Source organism: Haemorhous mexicanus, chromosome 3, assembly GCF_027477595.1.
Source record: "Haemorhous mexicanus isolate bHaeMex1 chromosome 3, bHaeMex1.pri, whole genome shotgun sequence".
In the NCBI taxonomy this organism is placed as follows: domain Eukaryota; kingdom Metazoa; phylum Chordata; class Aves; order Passeriformes; family Fringillidae; genus Haemorhous; species Haemorhous mexicanus.
In genome coordinates this window covers 31,709,699-31,722,476 of record NC_082343.1, presented here as the reverse complement: position 1 = coordinate 31,722,476, position 12,778 = coordinate 31,709,699, and the positions used below count along the sequence as shown (strand labels likewise).

Here is a 12,778-nt window from a genome sequence, read left to right as displayed (position 1 = left end):
GTGCTGACAGCGTGGCACCCTCTTTGAAGGAGCTCTGTTTTATGGAAGCTGATCTCTCAGCAAGGCACAAGTGGCTACAAGCTTTTGGCTGCCCCATGTATTTTCAAGCAAAATCACTGTGTTTCACACCAAATATTCAGTGACAATATCAGAGATGAAAATTGTTTCCATCCAGGGTCCAGCAAATGCTTTTTTTGGTTTTTTTTTTTTTTTTTTTTTTTTTTTTTTTTTTTTTTTTGGGTTTTTTCCCAGAGTACTTTTGAATGTCCATGCATGTTAGCATTTTCTTTGGGTGTCTTGGAAAACACTCTTATAGACAAATGTATCTTGTTTGCAAGCTTTTTTCTCTGCATTTTACTCTGCTTAGCTTTAACCCCATTCCTTCAAGGCATATCCTGACATGTAGCCTCAAACCAGTTCTTTCCCTCCATGCTCTTAAATCTTACAAGACAAAAAATGCCACCCTCTTCTCTCTTGTATCCAACCTCAAGAAAGAAAAATAACTCAAAATTCAGCCTGACTGCCTACAACTGAACACCTAAATAAGTTACCTGTTAATCAGGGGTGCTAAATACCTACAATCCCACCAAAGTCAAGAACTGTAAGAAACCAGGATAATTCAGCCCCCACAAACTCCATTTCCCACCTGCCCTCAAACACAGAAAGCATATTCTCAGCTTTGCTAGCCAAACTCATTGTGATATGATCAATGGCACTGGACACAGAAATTTTAAGCAGAAATTAAGTTATTGAATTGGATTCTCATGCCTAAGTTTCACCACAGAATTTTGATACATTTTTAGCTTAAACACTCCAGTAAAAAAAAAAAAACAAAAACAAGAATACAGAAGAAAACAGAATTCCAGATTTTCTTCCAAGAGGAAGCAGAGCTCCAGGAAGCCTTATGGATATCAACCAGCTGTCGTGAAGGACAGAGAAGACAACTGCTCATTCTTCAGAGAGCCTTGCAAAAACAATCTGAAAGATACAAATGGAATAAAATCTTACCCTTGAGTCTTTCTCCCAAAAAATAAGTTTTCCTAACATTGTCAATGTTCTGACTCAAAGAGATACTCAAGGAAAACAGTGATCCCTAACGTATTTAAAGTGGTGGTGGAGATAAGTTTTGTCTCCTACCATAAAAATTTGGATTCAACTTCAAGCATGATTCAAAACAAGATTCACAGTTCTTAAATATTTTTCAAAAAAGACAGAATTGTCTATAAATTATCTCAGAGTTAAGAAAGCAATGTGAAAATCTTCAGAAACCAAATTATTTATAAAGGATGCTATGAAGTATTAGAAGTGATGTTTCAACAGCCTCTGACCAACTAATACATCATTTGAACAGAAATACTGAACAGTAACTGGACAGTAATGGATAGGAGGGGGTTTTCAATGGATATATTTGAGGTGCCTCAGTTGAGAAACTTTGACACAAAATCCCAAATCCTTCTAATTATTTTCACTTTGGTGTTTGGTTACTAGGCTGCCAAGTAGAAATCCTGAAGAGGCTGCAGGAGCTCCATCTTCCCTTCCACTTGCAGCTGAAGAGCTCTGTGCACAGCACCAGAGAAACTCCTGTGGCTGGAAGTCCTTACCTGAAAGATGAGACTCTCCTTCAAGAGAACAAACCCATGGCAACCTCAGGAAGGGAAAAGCAATTGCCCACTTCATATCAGTTTTGAAATGACTTTCTGCATTCTACATAAATTTACAACTCTAGAAGACTTCATTGGAAAAGGAAATTATTCTTACAGGATGCTGGAAACTTCTCCTGGAAAACTGGCTGAAGATCTTGTGTAAAAGGGCTGTCAGCAGAAATATGCTGTTCTGGAAAGGGGTGCTGGATTAGCAATATGCTTTAAAATAAATGAATCATACTTAACATTCCTTCAGCCTTTTCCCATCAGCTAGTTATAAAGAGAGAAGCAAAAGAAATAGGGAAACTTATCTGAGAATGTTTTCACCCTAAAGGAACACATGTAATAGACGGCTTAAGAGTTTTGCCCAAAGAACAGCTATGGTAATTTAATAGTATTTCTCTTGACAAAAGTGTCCAGATTACAGGCTAAAAACACATCTTTGCAGCTGCTAGTTATGTGAGCATCTCACAGGAAGAATATTCAAATATTCAAGGCCTGAAAATAGCAGTGATTGGTAATGAAAGTAGAGATTCATTTGAGAGTCAATGCAACCTATAAGAGTCATAAGAATTACAATAATTCAAAAATCACCCACAAGTATGTGGAGTCTTTTATTTGTGTTGCTTAACAGGGGTTGGAAATTGCTATGTGTTTTGCTTTGGAACATAATTTGAAACGATGATTTGGGTTTGGCACTTACTCATATACCAGCAATTAACAGGTTGTTGAAAACATCACAATCTTTTGAAGTTCATATTGATCCTTGGGGTATTTTCCTGGCCTTTACACAACCTGCTTTTCCTTACATTTTAACTTGGCTTCAGTTATATGGAGATAAAAATATGTCTTTATTTGACTCTATTTAACTTACCATCGTCAGTCCAACTTTTTTTTTTTGTTACTTTTGAGCAATTGTCCAGCAGGAAATCAGCCCAGCAATGACATAAAAGAAAAAATCCTAACTCTTTCTTGAGGTCTTCTTTGCTTTGGGATGTTATCTTCAAAGTCCTCAGATCTTTCTCAAACTCCTAATTATGTATTTATTTTCTTATACCCTAAAACAACTCCTAGACCTGCGGAAACCTAGGGTTCCAGGACCTCGCAGGGGAAACCTGCCCAGCAATTTAATTTCTGTCCTATATGCAGGAAGAGGATCCCTTTTGGGCAGCAGCAGAAACCACAGTTCAGGCAGAGTGGTTTTAGGTTGCCCCTATAGTAAAAACTCTTGAGGTGCTTAATGGGGCTGCTGGTGTGCATTCACACAGTCCTACTGAAATGCCCTCCTCATTAAATGGGTTATTCAAAAGCCAGCCTCTGCACTGACTTCACTTCTAAATAACTTTAGATTCAATGTCAGGGTCAGAATATAGCTCCTGAATGGGCTTCAGGATGACAGAGTACCTGGTGATCCCCAGGATGTGTGCAATTGTGCCAGGAAAGGGGAATCAGTGGATGAAGACCTGGTTATCTCGTCAGGTTTCTTTGCAATGCAAGGTCTCCCCCTTTTACACTGGAGTACTGTAAATTGCCAGGGAATTGCTGGCAAGAATGACAGCATTTTGTCACAGTTGTGATTAAGAGACTGAATCTTTAGTGCCCCTTTAAATTGCTGCTCCCCTTGTCCTAATTCAAATAGAATTTCATTGTTTTCAATGCATGGGAGGAGGATTCAGGGGGAAACACTAGCAAATTTCACTTCTGTCCCAGAGAGGTATGCAAACAAACTGCAGAGGTGAACTTCTAGAGAAATTATTTTACTGCCTATTAGTGTCTGCCAGTTCTCATAGATCCATCAGGATGCATGAGAATTCCCTTATAAAGTAATTTACGTGCTGTGCTGCAGAGCAGCACTTTACTCTTTTGATCTCTGATATTAGGGATAACAAATTTGTAGGCACCTTTAGCTTCCTCAGCGCTGCCATGCAATCTAAGCTGCACTGGTCTGACTGCTGCTTGTTCCATTATCTCAGATTTGGGTAACACATGATTATTTCAAGCATGGCCTGGAAGCAGGCAGGACTTTTGAAGAACATGATTAGAAATAAAAAGGGCTTCATTTCCAATCTTGCTTTTCTTTATGTCCTGGATTTGGCCAGGATAGAGTTAATTTTTAAATAGGTAAGAACAGACACAGCACTTCTTAAACATTTTCTCTTGGTTGCTTAAACTTGTTTTTGCAGTTATGCCCCTAATCAAAATATGGAAGTGGTGAAAGTTGTTTTTTATGATTTTGATGAAAAATTTGGCATATGCCCTTCCAAAGCTGGGAAAATGATAGCAGTGCTTTCTCTTCCTTTTCAAAGGGAATACAGCACTCTTACCCAGACCTCCTTCACAGGTTAACACTGTGCACCTGAGGCCTTGCTGTACTCCACTACAGAAAGCTCTAGTTCCTTGTGAAACATCTGTACACAGATTTGAAAATACATCCATTATTTCTACGGGTAAGAGCTCTCTGAAAACCTTATGAGGCAACTTCACCCCACCTCCTCCTTCACTTTCCTTTACAGGCATAAATGTGTTTCTTAAAATGCTGTTAAACTTGTTGTGAAGGAAAGCTCTTAGTCTTGTACAGATCACTTACACAGCAATCTGTCACAGCTGCACACTGTCTTTCTTGGGACTTGTGGGTCTTCTAGAGGAAAACGTGGCTGTGTTCAATGCTAGCATTTTCTTAAGGCTGGTTGCTTCTTTCCTCTGCTGTCTTCTCATATGCAGTCAGTGGGGCTTCAGATGTTCCATGTTTCATCCCTGAAAAAAAAAAGAAAAAAAGAAAGAATTAAAAAGAAAGAGGTGAGCTCCTGCTGCATATCTCCAGAGCCCTGTGGGAACAAAGAGCCAGCAGTGATGGGAGGGAGGATGGAAAACCAGTGGGAACAGGCAGGAGACAGACCAGGCGATGGGGGAAGGGACCGCGGGGCGGTGGGGGAATGGGAGCAGAAAGGAGCCAGACCTGGTAGGCTGAGGAGAAGCCCGGTAGGAGAAACTTCTTTGTTTGCAGGAGAGAACAAAGGGGAAGGGGAAATGATGGAAGAAGCAGAGCTGTTGAGTTAGAAGTTGTTCCTACCCACTCTGCCCGCACCCACGGAGGAGAAAACGAAAACACACAGAGGGAGTTGATTAGCATGTGCAAACATGCTGCTTTTGCTCTGCTTGTGACAATTAACTGTCCCTTTTTCCTCTCTTTGTTTGGCACTTTGGACAAAAACAACTAGATACGAAATTGTGAAGCTGAAAATCTGATATGGCCAAGGCTATAGAAAATACTGACTGCGTTGATCTTGGCACATTGATCTAAATGTAATTTGTCAGCAGGTCGGAAGCGCTGGTTTCTCTTAGGGCTGACTGCTGCAAAGAAAACTAACCTGACCAACAGCAATATGATTTTGGTCTAAAACTAAAACCTAAAATTTAATTTTTTTTTATATCCTGTGAGATTAAGCAAGGAGAAGTTGGCAATAATGTCACAACTTTTGCATTGTTTGTATACAAAACTGCTTTGTTTTAGGTTAAAAACTCCTAGTGGAAACCATTTATTTGTGGAAAGAAATGTCAAATCCCTGTGAGAAATTAATATATATATTTACTTATCAAGCAGACCATCTAAAATATCAAAACCAGAGCAATACTCACCTTTTCTAAGTTAGCAAAAATCAGTTCTTTGCTACAGGACTGTTTTACTCATAGCAATATTACAGCAGAGTAGTCAGCATTTCAATGTAATCTGCACTACAATGCCCTATGTTAATGCAGACAGATACTTCAAAAACAGAACAACATGTTAATTGTCCCTCCCATATAACTCTTGGGCCTAACAATTAGTACCCACTTTTATTAGCAGTTAAGTGTAGAAATATACCATTTAAAAATCTTACAACCTTTGTTCTGGATTTTAGGTGACTTCCACAAAATCCATCTTTACTAATTTCTTTTGTAAGATTGCATCTCTGTTGTAAACAGCATTTTTATTCCCTGACTTGTTGCCTGGACAGTGAGGCAAAGAAACAGGATACCTTCTTTTGCTAAAACTTTTCGGGTTTTTTTAATTTTATTTTAAGAGATTAGTAAAAGCTGGAAAATTTTTTTGACTGGTCATGGATGAATTTTTTTTCCAGCTCTTTATTTGCTGTACTTGGAACTCTAAATCTGGTAGTTGGAAATAAAGCTCTCTTGGGGGTTAAACTCTTCAGTTATAAAATTGGATTCAACTTCAATTTCTTGATCAAATCTGAAAAAAAAAAAAAAAAACATGGCTCAAAAGAGAGCATTATCAAACTCGGGAAGATTCTCCCTGTGAACATGAATTGCCAGAACAGCCATGTTCTTGCAAAACAGGCTGACCAATCCCATTTTTGTTCTTTTGTGAATACTCATTGCTGCCTTCACTTTTCACACATTTATTATTTCAGTTGCCCTGTTTTAAGATGTGCTTTGTTCTTGTGCAAGAGAAACAAAACAAGCAGCGATTTCTGGAAGTAAAAAATGAACTTGTCCTGTAATTCATTTTGCTGCAGTGAAGTTACACTGCCCTTACACACTCATCCCCATCCTGCTAGCAACCAGAGTGTTCAAGCCTTCAACTCAATCTCTTTTGCAGTGTGATCAGTACCCTCCAAAGGCTTGCTTATGTAGCAGTGCCCACTAAACACGGGCAAGTAAAACCTGCTGTGGGGCTTTTCTTGCAGCAGTTGAGGGGGAGTTGCTGGTACTTTGACTTTATCCGTGTTTAAATGAACTGAGAGTTGGCCAGGCAGCACCAAAAAGGTGCTTTAGGTACCTGGCTAAATTTACCTTGAAATTTACAGCTGTGATGGGAAAGATGTTTTGCCTGTCCCTTTTGTGTTCTAAAGAGTGAGGGAACGAGTTTTTACATATGTTAAAGCTGGGTTTTTTATCTCACGCAAATTTCTGGTGATTACATATTTTCTTCTCCATCACAAATTATTAACTTTCTAATTTTTTAACTCCTAGCTCTCGGTGGATATTTCTGGTTGAAAACAGCATCTCACCTATTAGAGTTTTTTTTTTTTTTTTCCTTTTCCCCTTAAAGTGCTCTCATCTCTCCCATTGGGAGAGTTGTGATCCCTCATACAGCTGAGGGTAATGTCTCTGCTACCATGGTCTGTTTATTTCCATGAGAGTGTAAAACAGCCCACTCATGTGTGAGGTATGAAGAGTTCCAAAAAATGAAACTGAAAACCATGTTTTGCAACATACCAAGAACATGAACATACGTCTAAATATGCTTATTTTTACTGTTTCTTGGAAAGGTGAATTTATTGATTTGTACTCAGTTTTGTTGCTGGCACATACTAATACATGGAAGGTCTTACACTTTTCCTTCCAATTTAGTTGTGGTACAAAATAAAGGAAAAAAAAATCACTGGTATTGTGGTTTTCAGTACTGGAAGTGTGTTAGCTCAAATGGAGAAACTCAAGTTTCATTACAGCAGTTTAAGCTTTGAGTTGCAGCAATATCAACCATTCTGAAAAACTGCTTCAGAGAGTTGCTGCAGAAAAAGGAGATAAAAGAGTGGCAAAATTTCTTTTCTTCATGTAAGGCCAGGATGATCGTCAAAACCAGAAATTCCAAGTATTTATAGATAGTGTGTACCTGATGAAGCTTTTGGGAAAGTAATAAAAAGGTAATTTCTTGTTTCTATATTTTAGTAATTCCTTTCCAGTTTAGGAGATTTTTCTTTATCTGATTAGTCCAATCAGTAAGTCTTGATTTAGCTACTTAAAGAACCAAACAAAATGTCACCATTACACTGAAGAATTAAGCCATGTAAATTAATAGTATCAGTCAGTCCTGAACAAGAGATGTGCCATCATTGTAGTTACATCAGCTTATTTAAAAATACTTTAGTACTTTGCTACCTAATTAGGAAGGGAGGAAAGCACAGTATTTGCAAAAGTAAGCATTTTCACAGAATATGTATAATTTGAATTGGAAAAATCAATACAAAAAATAATCCAGTTCTAAATCAAATCTGAGTCCCAGTACTACTGTTTGCTAAACCAGTCTAAATGTTTGGAGCCCAGTAGAACACCTGCCTTGCAGCTGGATTCCACATGGGGCTGGTGGCTTATTTCTGATGGGGCTTGCTTGGCTGGACTGCACATCCAGTTTTATGGATGATGCAAAGAGTGAGTGGAGGATTCCTCAGGGAGTGTACCACAGGAGCAGGGGATGATGTGGGAGCCTGACAGAGGCACTCTGGGCTTTTCTTGCTCACCTTTTTTTGAGTTACAGCCCCTCTGAGTCAGAAGAATACAGGTTAACTGAGCTGACTCAGAGCACTTGATGTCCTTACAGCAAATGAAAATACCATCAGAGCCAAGAACATTAGTGATTTAGTGAGGGACTTTTTGAAGTTTTCCTATTGCCAGACTGAATTTTGAGATTTATTTTTTGGGTGAGATAGAAATATTTTACTTTTGTTTGTTTGTTTGAGTGGATTTTTGGTGTTGTGAGGTTTTATTTCCTTTTTATTTTTTGGTTGGTTGGTTGTTTTTTGGGTTTTGGTGGTTTTTTTTTTTTTTTTTTTGGTTGGTTGGTTGGTTGGTTGGTTGGTTCAGGAAGGAGAATATATTTCAAAATTCATGAATTCTCATTTTTCATCAGATCTACTTCTAACCAGATTCCCAAAACCCTTAAAGTTCCTAGTACTACATTTTAGGGAAAAAGTGTTAATAACAGTATGTGCATTCCTATATACAGCCACAGAGTTGAAGTCTTTCTGTGTTGCTGCATTCAGACTAGAGTACAAAGTCAAATCCAAATCTCCCTTCAAATTAGGCAAAGCTTCCAAACTTGGTTCAAGAGACTTATGGAACCAAACACGAGTGTGTGGAATCACTGAGGAGGAGCAGCATACCTGCCCTGGATGCTTCAGAGCCATGTCCTGAACAGTCAAAGGTTTATTTCTTGTCAGGCTAAAACACTGGCACTGGATTTCTGCAAGACATTTAAAATACACCTCTGAAAAGGCTCATTATAAACAATTCATTTCATTGCTAATTTAAATATTTACAGCATAGTGCCATGTTTGCAATACAATTATATTAGATATACAGTTTTTATCACATAATAAATTAATTTCCATCTCTTCTGGTTTTTAGGTCATCTCTTCTCTGGTAGGACAACATCAAACCTTCCCAACTTCAAGCAAAGAGAAACTAATAGTAAAATATTTCTCAGAGCACCTAAACAAATTTATCTAAAAATGAGCTGTGAAGATTTTATTTGCATGTACTTTTGCATTCAAGGAAATTCAAAATTAGTTTCCATTAAGGGTACCAAAGTCAGCACAAATGGCACAAATCCTTGGATGGTAAATATGTGCCTTGCTCTGTTTGAAGAAATCTGGCTTCAAAATGACAAAGTTATAGACTTTTGAAAACATGCATCCTGGTTTGCACAGCAGGTTTTTAACATCAGAAGCAAACACCAGGATGTGATGTTCTGAATATTCACTTTCAGTATATTTGAAAGCTCACACCTCCTTGTATTTGAATGTGTGATTACTTTCAGTACTGCATTGTTCTGAACCAGTTACAAAAAGAAAAGGGCGTTGGAGACCTTACTGTTTATAATAAATCATGTTTCTGCTTTCAGTCAGAGAATGAAAGAATATAGACATTTTACTCACAGGAACTGCTGTTACTCTTGGAGACACAAACTTTAGATAGAGCTTCCTGCAAGAAAGGCTATGATCTAGGAAACATGCTGTTCAAACCATTATGTGGACAAAATAGACTCACATTTCTGTGACCCCGTTATCTTAACTTCTCAGTTCATAGAAAGCCTTACATGCTTTGGAAGATCTCTTGCAGTGCTCTCCCTGATGCTTCTTTCTGTTTTCCTCCTCACTTTCTCAGTGACACTTGGTGATTTATGCTGTCTTGGAAACAAATAATCTGCCTGGGATAAGAGGAAAAACAAAGGTGAGCAATGAAAAACAATCCTGCACCCTCCTTGCAGAATAGTGAGCACGGCTAAAGGGCATCAAATACTGTCACAATCAATAACATGCTCAGAACTGAATGCATCTTTCAAGCTTTGGTTTGAAACTCCTGTTAGTTACTGGAATTGCTCACTGTCTTTTTGCCTAGACCATAGTTTTAGACTGGATTTTGGAATGAATAGGAAAGTCCATTTCTGCCAGTTGGCATGGGGAGTGAGGTTCATGGCTAACTCAGTTCTGAGTTCACCAGCCTGGAACCATCATAAGTTGCAGAGGAGAGCCGAGATAGAGAAGGTGAGATGCTTAAAGTAGGTGCTTAAAAGTAGGTATGAAAAATGCTGTCAAAATTAGCTACTATTTTGTGTGTGCTTGCTGCACCAGAGTAACACTTACAGTTAATACCCCGGGCATGCTGCTAGTTCAGTACACAGTATGAAGAAGCAGCTGGAGGAATAATGCAAAAGAAGTTTGTGAAAGAATAGTATTTAAAGGGTTTTTTTCCTCAAGGAGAGCCATACATCCCTAAATTCAGTAAGAATGTCCCACAGCCTGAGATTATCATAAGCTCTTCATGGGTTTTGCTGGTTTTGATATTCAGTAAAGTATTTACTAAATAAAGGAAATATGTATTTATTACTTTGTTCTGTTTTATTTCTTGAAGAAATGATTCATTAGTCAAATGTCATTGATTTACCAAAACAAATCAGAACTTAATTTAAACAAAATGGGCCTTTACTCTCAGATTTTCCCTTTGACTTTCATTTATCTTTTTAATAGTAAAGATTCAGAATTTCTTTTTATGGTGTACTATAATAATAAAAGCTTACTGCCCCTGGTTTTACTACAGTTCTGGACTTATACCTGAAAACTGGTATTCTGTAAAAGTCCTGATATCATTTTCTCAAAAGGCTTATCTGTAGGTTTTACATATCATGAGATATTAAACCCCATTTCCAAAGCCTAGAAGATCTAGAAAAAGTAAACTATTTTAATGTTTCATACCTGAGAATACAGCATTTCTAACCTGCAGGGTAACAAACACATGAAATGTACTTCCAAAAACTATTTTAAATTTATTACTTTTTGCTTGACGCCAATTTCTTTGTACTCATTTTCTTTCAATGAAAGTCATGCAGAGCAGGGAGAGGTTGAAAACTGATGTGAATTCCTATCCCTCCAGTCTTCTGGGCAGATTTCCCACTCACCTACCAGAAGTATACACAGTTAACATGGGAGTGCTAGTGTCAGTTATTTTAATGATTTTTAATATTTGGGACTTTCTTTCCCCGTTATTTTGGTAGTCAACAATTGTAAATAGCACTCTGCCATCATTTTTGCAAATGGAGAAACAAAACCAAATACTTGTAGATCAAAGGTTAGTATAATAACATCTTTTAAAATTTTACATGGAGCTGTTAAATAGTGGAGCTAATTGCTCTTTTAGATAAAGTTCAGAAGACCTGAATATATCTCAATACAATTTTAAATATATTCATACATAATAACAGTGACTGACCTGCCGGACAATGCCATAGTAAGAATGCAAAGAAAAAAGGTGCCTTTCATGTTGAAAATATTTCTTCTTTGACAGGTTTTGTACTGAAAGTAAAAAAAAAAACAAAAACAAAACAAAACAAAAACCAAAAAAACCAAAACCAAATTAGACACTGTGACTATTATAAACTGAGTTTACCCAAAGGAAATTTCATATTTAAATCAGGAGATAAACACTGTCTGTATAATACTGTGTAACACTGGACATTTAATGACCTCCGAAAATTCCTGTTCACTCAATTTGATGAAGCATTGCATTGGACTCAGAAATGCTATAACAAAAAACACCCAACGTAAAAAATCTTTGGTTTATCTATAGTTTCTTACCATATTTGAATAGCTGGAGAGAGATGTAATTTTCTTTATAAAATACAGTTTTTATATTATGTATCTGAAAATAGGTAGCTTTTAATTTCCCTTCTTCTGCTGATTGGTCCAGCAAGCAAACATGACTTGTCACTAACACTGTCTGCTTTTCATTATTTTACTGTGTGACAGCATCCCCCATGCATGAAATGTATATTTACATGTAATTTACAATGCATAAATAAATTGTCATTAATGACTTTGAGTAGCAATTTTTAATCTCAACAATCTTTAATTTTTACATGCATATATGTATGATGGCAAATTCATTGAGGTCTTAATTTTGCTTTTCTGTGTGAATTCAGTGGCTTGAATTATTTGCCTGCCTCTTCAAGGAAGCAAATCTAGCAAAAAAAAAAAAAAGGCAAAAAAAGTTATTTTATTTTTAATGAGAGTTATTTGATCTGTAGAACTCCTGAGTAACTTCAGGACCAACTGTAAGCTAAGGCTCTGGAGCTGAGCTTCAGAAGATTTCAGGAATCTTTCTTAATGCAGGGTCCACTTTCAATTTATAAAATACTGGAAGGGGTGATTGGTTCTAAATCACTTTCAGCATTCTGTGTTCCACTAGAGTGAGACCCAAGCAATGGGTAGGACTGCACAGAAGCAGGAGCAGGGCCATATGCTTGGTGGGCTGCTCAGCTGCACAATTTGGAAAGCAACTGATACATCACTGTGGGGGATGCTTTCTTCTGTCCCATGCATAGCACTAGCTACAACTTAGAGTGAGCTACGCTCCTGAAACAGCAAATGAAATCAGAGAGAACAGTGTCGCCTGGTGACATCTTTGGAAACAATCTGAGAAACCAGCAGTCTGATATATCTATGCAGTAAAATAATGATTAAGAACAGACGTGACATCCTTTGGCACTGACCCCCCCCAGCACGCCTGTGCCTGCGTGGAGTCCTGGGGACTTTGGTGACTTGTTAATGCAGAGCTCCTTGCAGAGCCTGGGAGAAGTAATTCCCTGCTATGAAGAACAACAGCTTAACTTTCATCTAGAACGTCTGTCCTCATGACTTTTGAAGCTGTATTTGTTAAGTGGCACACCGTATCCTCCTGTAGCACCTACAGGTTTAAGTACATCCAGTACATACATACATACCTACTGTACTAGTTCTTTGGGTATATGTCAATCATGTGCACCGTGTTTTGGCTGACTGGGATTTAAAGAGCAAATGCTCCCATACCTGCTTAACTGGAATATTGGTGCCTTTGAATCCCAATTAACAATTTTTTTA

The 12,778-nt window shown here is 37.7% G+C and overlaps 1 long non-coding RNA gene across 1 annotated transcript; it reads right to left on the bottom strand.

Annotated features, from left to right (window-relative positions):
* Window positions 1–728: 728 nt before the first annotated feature.
* Window positions 729–11,691, bottom strand: LOC132325782 (uncharacterized). Its single transcript, XR_009486017.1, has 5 exons — window positions 11,133–11,691; window positions 9,463–9,573; window positions 8,528–8,607; window positions 4,231–4,397; window positions 729–978 (listed from the first exon to the last, which is right to left on the bottom strand). It is a non-coding gene; the product is annotated as an uncharacterized LOC132325782 (long non-coding RNA).
* Between the last annotated feature and the right edge of the window lie 1,087 nt (window positions 11,692–12,778).